The sequence below is a fragment of the Sebastes fasciatus genome, chromosome 24, assembly GCF_043250625.1.
Source record: "Sebastes fasciatus isolate fSebFas1 chromosome 24, fSebFas1.pri, whole genome shotgun sequence".
NCBI lineage: Eukaryota > Metazoa > Chordata > Actinopteri > Perciformes > Sebastidae > Sebastes > Sebastes fasciatus.
The window spans coordinates 10,582,978-10,591,919 of NC_133818.1; positions in this window are offsets into that span (position 1 = coordinate 10,582,978).

Below are 8,942 nucleotides of genomic sequence, written 5' to 3' on the forward strand. Positions count from 1 at the left end.
TCTCTTCCAAATATTGAATTTTGTTAACAAATTGGTGACTCACATTGTACCCAAACCTCAGCAATAAAAGATTAGTTGGCGAAAATAACGAAAATATGACCCAAACTGTAAAACGAGAAATCAACATAATGCTCCTTTAACTCCCATATGCCCCAGTAGCCAACTGTGGAGCAGGAGGACGTTGCTGGGAAATATAAATTGTGGTCTCTGCGCGTCTGTCCAGTGTAAACGCATCCACACCTCCTAAACACATTCAGTCTTGTGAAGTTTTACCAGCGCCAGCCTCGACTAACCTCTCAACCTCAACAATCTGTTAGGACACTCCCTGCTTGATTAGATTTCCTGCTGCACGGGGAAATTGACCGAAATATGATTTTGGAAAAGTGCAGGTCAGAAAAGGATGGAGGAGAAGGTATAGAGGGAGAGAGAGAGAGAGAGGGAAGGGGAAAGTAAGGAGGAGGAGAGTTTGGGAAAAGAGTGTGAGCGCACACAACGCAGGGCGTGGGCAGCTTTGCCCTCTTTGCTCGTCACATTCCAACCTTTGAACATTCGATCTCTGTGAAAGCGGAGGAGAGGAAAGTAAGAGCAAAAAGCATGAACTAAAGGGGGAGAGGAAGAGGAGAGAAAGATGGGCAGACAGGCAAAGATTAAGGAAGAAAAGGAGACGGTAAATCATTAAAAAGGGGATTTGGATCATGATTTTGAGCAATAGTTTACACTCTGGCAGATACTGTAATCCTTAGATAAACTCTACCTGACTCCCATGGAGAGTCAGGATCCTGAGCAGAAGTGATATGGACTCTTGCTGCTTTTAACTCCGGTTCACAGCCTATCGCTTCAGGGCATCCACACACCATGGATTTGACTCCCATGATGGATGACCGATTTCATAACATCTCTTTTTTTGTTTTTCCTCCTGGCATTTAAATAGTTTGGATTCAACAGCGTGTGGTGAATTCTCAGTTTTTCCACCAGCAGTGTGTGTGTGTGTGTGTGTGTGTGTGTGTGTGTTGTTGAACTTAACTGTACACCAGACACTCTAAACACATGCTGCTTTTTCAGCCTTCCTGGAAAAATATCCATACATAATACTGTATGTATGATTTATTTATATGTGAATGTATACATGTGACTTCATTCGCAAACCAGTGGTGTTTTTGTTTTGAGCTCATTCAGGTGCAAATATCTCATGTCCGTGTCCTCACATTCACTTGTAGAGTAGCATCCTAAAACACACTTTATAAAGCCTTCAGTGTAAATTATAGGTATATAGATCGTATCTCATCATTATGGGCCATTTTTGTTGATAAATTCCTTATTTTACTCATCAAAAACAACAGCCACATAATTTAATAATTCATTAATAGTAAGTAGTAATACCAATTACAGATGTTCTAGCGTCTTCCCTTTATTTTTTGCAGAATTTAACATGAAGTTCCTCTTGGTCGTAGAGTTGCAGTGCTGCTGCTATGCATCAAACTTTGTCACGGCTACATCCACAAATGCGTTCTGACAGAGTGTACGAGACCCTCAGCTGACGCATAACAGAGAGCTGATAAAGACATGTCTGCTTGACCTGCGCATGCACACACAGCCGGTGGCATTGTTGATGTTAAATGTCTTGCTGACATGAACCACGATGTTTGGTTTGTACTGTATGTAATGAGATAGTGATTACATGTCGGGGTACGCTTTTGTGCTCCCGCAGCTCCTTCTCTTTGACACAAAGCAGTGCCGTGCTTTCATCCGGAGATCAGTTACTCAGCACAACAAGGTCAAAGGACGACACTGAGTAAAGCTGAAAGTCATAACAGCTGACAGCAGATATTCAATAAACCCATTTGACTGAAGACAGGTGTGTTTTCACGCCGTTTCGATTAGAAGTGCCGCTACAGGCATATGGCTTTAGAATAATCAGAAGTGACACTTTATTTGAGTTAATTTCTGTATTTACTTTCCTGATGGGCCCCATAACGTGGGAGTTTGAGGCTGTTTTCAACACCGTTTTAAGCTGTAATCTCCCTTTAAACGCACCCATGTGTCCAGATTTATCAAATCGGATGCTTCAGGCTCTTCTGTTAATTGTGGCGCTATGTTGGCAAAGCTGGACACGGCCCCTGGGCACTGACCTACTTCTCCAAAAGCTCGCTGCTGCTGCACTTCTAGGCCGCTCACAATGATTTATCTGTGACCAGCGTGTTTGTGGGTTTTTCTGCGTGTGAGTGTGTCAGTGTGTCAGTGTGCCGGAGTGCACCGGGTGACACAGTTCGCCGACGTTGTTCCCCGACTTCCTGTCATCAATCTCCGTCAGACAACGCACTTAAGAGCGTGTTGATGGATGCAACAAAGAGAGCTCCCTTTGGTTCAAGCACTTGTTTGCAGCCTACTGTACTGTGACTGAAGCCAGACGGAACTCGACCTTTGACCCCGAGGTCATTGACCGTGAGACCCAGACACACAACAACAGGAAGTGCTCTTTTTTTTTTCTTCCTCTCCGCTAAAGAGGATCTGTAAAGAGGCTCAGGCCAACAGACGCTGATCTGGCACGCTCGTCTACACATGCAGCAGAGCCTGCGAGTGACCGCGGCGCGACATCAGCGCAGAGGCACACAACACTCACCGCAAGCTGGCCACAAACAACTTGGCCAGAAGGACCTATAGTCTTCGATGTATTATCAAGTTGCCCACATGTTTTTGTCTGTGTCATGTTTTAGCCCTTAAAATGCTTGAGTAAATACAACCCTCACAGAGCTCCGCCACATGGGACAAAATCAACTTTTTGACCTGCACGTCCAATAACAGTCTTTCAAGAGGAGTTCCCACTTAACAGAGTCAGAGTCAAGGGTTGACACTGTGATATTTTTTTCAAAAAATATATACCAAATTTCAAGGCTGATGTGGTGACACAAGGGAAAATCCAGCGTGTTTGGCGTGGCAGTCCGAGACGGCATCCAAACGGGTGTGTGTTTGGCTAATTCTGCCATTCGTCCGGGGGGTATTAGCGGGGTGGGAACACGATCCTGGAAGCTGGGGAGCATCAGAAGCCATTAAAGGGAGGTGAGGAAAAACAGAGCGCAGCCTCTGGACTGTATCACCAGGGTGGAGGAAGGGAAGGGAAGGGAGGGGAGGAAAGGAGAGGTTATGTTGGGATGTATCCTCCATGCTATGCTGCACACAGGAGAGGATATGGGATATTTAAGAGATGCATTGGCGGTTAAAATGGATTTTGTGAGAGGTATTCAGAGCAGAGCGCCATTTGGCTACTGCTGGAAGAGGAATTCAATAATATTTTGAAGTCAGTTGTGGAGGAATGGAACCACCCATCTGGCAGAGCGAGGCAAGCGCTCCAAGTCGTCGACACAATTTATATCCAAGCCATGCCATGCCAAGCCAAAGAAATGCATTCAAAAAGGCACCCTCTAGGAGAAGATAACCTAACACGGGACAACATTTCAGCAGATCTCTGAGGAGTGTTAAAACTGCAGAGTGCAAAGTTCATTCTTGAAGCGAGGCGGAACCAGCGGTGAAGTCATGGTTGCTTCCAGGATGAGGACATCCTGCGAACAGCTGCGGCCGCTGACCTCGTCCTCTGGACCTCGGCCGCCGCTGCAGCAGCGCTTACACAACCCCAACGATTTGGCACCCTCGGCTGACATTGCCACACGCTAATGCTATGAAGAATAATTCACATGTGTGTGATTAAGCAAGTGTGCTGTCGACTGGAAATTGCACATCAAAAAGGAGAGAAGCTGTTACGAGGGGGAAAAAAGCAGCGTAAATCACCTTTGACCACTAACTATCCAAGTCATCTAACCATCTTTCATCGCTCTCTTCAAACGCGACCAACCTGACTCATCGTACAACCGCTGAAGCTGGAGAGCTCTGTCGTTCCCTCGCCCGCTTTTCAACCCCCGGAAAACTCCACCGTCAGCATTTTTGAGAAACACACACACACACTCACACAAACACGCAGATCGTCTCCAGATGTCTAATTGGAGAGAGACATAAATAGGGTAACAATGGCGAAGGGGGGAGTCACGAAGTCAAGCTGAATCAGATGAGAGGCTCGTGGCTGTCTGTCTGCATGGATTAAAGATTACACACACGCGCTCACGCAAACGCACGCACACGCTCGCTGTGTAGTTTGAATTGCTGGAGTCCTACAATTTTGATGCAGTCGGTGGTGTCGGAGGTTTTCTAATCCTGGTCGATGCCTTTATTTGCAGCAACAAAACTACTGGGTTAGGTTTAGTAAAAATAAACATCACGGTTTTTGACATTGTCAAATGTCAAAGGTAGACCTACATGATGTCATGTTTATCCAACAGAGTCTCAGTGATGCAAAAACAGCACAAATAGAAATTTCTCTGGTGATAAAATCAACACATTTTCTAACTTTGGCAGGAATGTTTTTGTGCATTTACAACAAGATTGCTCGTAGTGAGAAGCTCATTGAGAAAATAGTTTTTTAGGACCTTTAAAACTGTAAGTAGATCCTCATCCACACTGTATCTGCAGTAACACAGTTAGTGTGTGGGAGATGTTGAAGATCACTTCGGGGTCAGTGTGAAGGGTTATCTCTCCAACCAGCCGGCTAACGTCGCAGGGAGGTTCTCACAGATCCTATCTCGATGGGAGACAATGAACTCTCCCAGTGCTCCCCATTAAAGAGCAACATGGCTGGACTTTCTCTGCCCATGTCAGACTCCCCCCCTCCCTATTAAATGTGATTACAAAATGGTTGCTGCTTTTAAAGGCCTCCTCCCAGAGACCTCATCACCCCATTCAAATTTCTATGAAAACAACCTGCCAGACAAAACCACACTGGCTGGAGTCTACCGATGCACAGCTGGGTCTTTTTTAATGGACAGGAAACATTTGGTACATTTTTCTGTAGAGCAAAATGATGGAATTTAAAGCAACTTTAGTACCATACCTTAGTGTAGATGTATAATCCAATGGTTTGCATCAGTAGTTATTTTAAATTTGCAATATATATAATTTTAAAGACCCCACCCTTAATTTTTTGGTCATATAAATTTGAGCTAAACTCACACAAATAATTGGATAAATTGGCTTCAAAACACCCAAACTATGCCTTTAAGTGAGCCTGAGCCAAAATTGTCTCTCACTTCAATCAGCAGATAGCAAGCAAGACACGGGAACTTTGCTATGTCTTGAGGAGTTGTAGTATTTATTCCCTAATCTTGTCGGTTAAAGGTTAATGATCGGTTAACGAGGGTCGGCTATCAGTCAGAAAAAGCATTCTAAATCAACTATTGTAACATGCTCCAGCTGTGTTTCCCTCTCAGCTCAATTCTGACTGACTTGTTTTCACGTAACGCTCAACAACATGCCATCCCATGCTTTTTAAATGTGGGTCAAGTCAGTGAAAAACAGACAGGAGATGTGTGACAGCGGGAAGAAATGATGGATGAATGAAACGAAAAAAGAGGCAACGTGAATAATGAGAGCAGTGTGTTTTCTGACAGGCAGACGGAAAGAAAGAAAGACACAAAAAAGTTGAGGACGGATAAAGATAGACCTCTTCCTTTGTTTCCTGACATGGCGAGACGAGTGAGAGAGATGAGAGGACAGACAAGCTGCCAGCTGAATGTCATCTGGAAAACGTTTTGTCCCTCCTCCACAGATGGGGTGTCTGGTTTGGGAAGAGGAGAAGAGAGAGGAGTAGATAGAAGGACAGGATATGGAGAAAGAAAGATGAGATAAAAAGAGGAGAGAACAGACCGCTATCAAATATCGCTGTATGTCTCACCATTATCCCTCCCTGGACGGGAATGAAAAGCATTCCAGTGACCACCATGGCCTCTTAAGTGAGAGTAGCTTTGGTGGCGTTCCAAAGCAGGAACCCCCTCTTAATCCTCCGTTTATTGATAACAGGTGCCGTGGTGGGAGAGGCTTATTAGTGGTACAGCTTTATAAATCCTGTTTGGATATGAACTCGCTCTACTCACATTTACACAGGACATGATATGTACTGTAAATATGATGGTATTCTGCCTGTTTCCTAAGAGTAGGCAATAGCAGAGCAGGAACTAGCAGAACTGCTGATTATTTTAAAGATTTTCTGTTTCAAAGTCATACCAATGTGCTACCTCCGGGTCTGAAAGTGAAGCCAATGTGGAAGTGACTTCAACTTGCATTCTTTCTAACTGCCAGCAGGGGGCGACTCCTCTGGTTGCAAAAAGAAGTCTGATTGTATAGAAGTCTATGAGAAAATGAGTCTACTTCTCACTTGATTTATTACCTCAGTAAACATTGTAAACATGAGTTTATGGTCTCAGTCGTCAGTTTCAAGTCTTTCATTCAATACAGCATGATGTTCATTTAGTAAATTATGGTCCCATTTAGAGGAAAATAGATCATAAAGCAGGAGATGATTCTGGGCATGGCTACCTTGTGATTGACAGGTCGCTACCACTTTTCAGTGTTCGGTTTTACTAACCCCCTCTCTCGTGTCACTTCTGGTTCCAAAAACCAAGATGGCAAATACCAAAAACCATGATGGCTAAAGACAAAAAACAAGATAGCAACTGCCAAAAACCAAGATGACAATGGCCAAATTACTGAACTCAAGGCTTCAAAACGGCAGTCCACAAACCAATGGGTGACGTCACGGTGACTACGTCGACTTCTCACATACAGTCTATAGGCCATACAGTACATGAAAGCGCCAGATACAGTCTTAAAGGAATAGTTTGGCATTTTGGGAAATATGCTTATTCGCAGTTTTTATGCTAAGCTAAACCAACCAGCTGCTGGCTGATCTCATCTAATTCTCAGCAAGAAAGCAAATACGAAGCGCATTTCCCCACCATGTTGAATATTCCTTTAAGAAATAAACAATTTTTACATCTGCATCTGTTTCTATATAACCAGTACAGTGTGTTGCGTGCTTGTCAGTATTGAAAACCAATCCTCTCCACCTTCACACCTGTTCCTAATCACATCGGTTACACCATCTTACATCTCCGCTCCAATGACCGAACTCCGTGACCAATCGCTAAACCGTGAAACCGTAACCATGAGTGACACCTCCCCGGTCGTCTTCGTCATCACTGGCATCCATCTGAAAGGCAGAGAGACATTCTTCTAGCATTCAAGACAGTCTGGACCAGTGAACATATTTTTCAGCGACTTCCCAGAAGGCAAAACCAGAACCACATGGTGGTATTTTTCTAAGAAACTACCCGGTGGAAGGTTTGGAATGATATTCCAAAAAAACACCTACATTTTGAACTGTCGAGCTCAAAACATGCCTTTAAATGTCATATAGGTGTAATGTGGCATTTATTGACACAGCATGTAATTAGGTAAAACGCCAGCTTGAGAGACGTTCTGGGTGGTTTTAACTGATGAATGGTCATTTTAAATGCCGTAACGTCCTCATGTCTCATGCATGAGCCCTGCTAATTCATTCAAAAACACTAACGTTGAATGGCATGGGAATCCTGTGACTAAAACATCGACTTCCCCAAGTTAACCCGATTTATTCGTGTTTTTGTTTGAATGTAAAAGTGAAATATAAGAAATTAGCTTGTAGCGCCGGAGTTAAGGGAGTCGTTCTTATGAGGTTTAATTAGGCGTGACGTCCAGCAGTGTTTTCTAACCAACTGAAAGATGGAGGATTTCAAAGCTCCCGTGAATACGGACCCGACGCAGATCAAACACAATGTGGGCGTATTGATATTGGCCCGGTGTGTGTGTGAAAGAGGAAGCTGCTCCTGTCACCGGGGGAGAGGAGCAATGTGCACAATATATTTCCATATGTGTGTGTGTGTGTGACCGCAGAAGGATCTCCCTGGCTGCAGCTAAAAGGCAGCGGGGGGACCCTCCCTTCCAAGCTTTCCGCTTCCTCGCCCCACACCCTCCAGACCTCAACCCAGGCCCTCGCTGCTTCTGTCGCCCAGGGACGGCCATCCGTTCCAGGGCAGAGCTCGCCGATCGCTCCCCTGTGTTATTCCGTCACGGTTCTTCCTCTGAGAGGAGGATGTATTGATGATGTGACCCTGCGTGCGCTTGCATGTGCAGCGTTTGAGGGTGTGTTGACTTCCATTAGCGCCCGCTGACGGGAAGAGGACGACGAGATGAACGTCACAATGTGTGCACACTCATTAACCCTTGGCCCCTTCCTATTGTTCACACTCGTCTACAGAAGATGTGTTTTCTTTACAGAAATCGGATACGGGCATGACTTCATAGTGTGTGTTTACTTGTTCTAAATTATTCAATACATTTTCAGCTGTTTTGTTCTCATTGTCAACTGTGAAATCTCCTTTTTCGTCCCTTATGCCACACTGAACTACTTTTAAAGCGGTTTCACTGTCGCACTGTGAGGCCTTCACCTCTGCTCCCTCACACCATATGTGCCACTTTAAGGATATTGTGCGTGTGTGGGAAAAGCAGCCGCTCAACATCCAACCTCTCACGCCCATGGAAACCAAGGACAAACTTTATATTCCCTCTGCTTAACGTACACCGCACAGATCGGACACTTACGTAAAGCCATGCGGAGCGAAACATTTATAATTTAAAAAGCTCGTTAAATGTATTAATTACGTTTTTGTTCCAGTATGCAGAAAAGAGCCCAGAAAAAAAAGTAATGTGTCATATCCAGAGGCAGTTTTCTCATTCCTAACTAGAAGCAGTATATTTGATCAATTATTTTTAATGTGTAAGTGCATCTGTGCTTCATTAAACTAGCAAAACAAGAAAACAGCCTCCCTCCATCCATCCATCCATCCATCCATCAGCCCTCCAACCCAACAGTCTGCTGAGTACTATCCACAAAGACAGACAGAGGTCAATGGTCAAGCGCACACACATCATCACACACCTGCACTCTTCATCCATAATAACACCAGGCGGAAAAACAGGGTGAATCCCCCCGGACTTTAAACAAAACTTCCCCATTGACCACC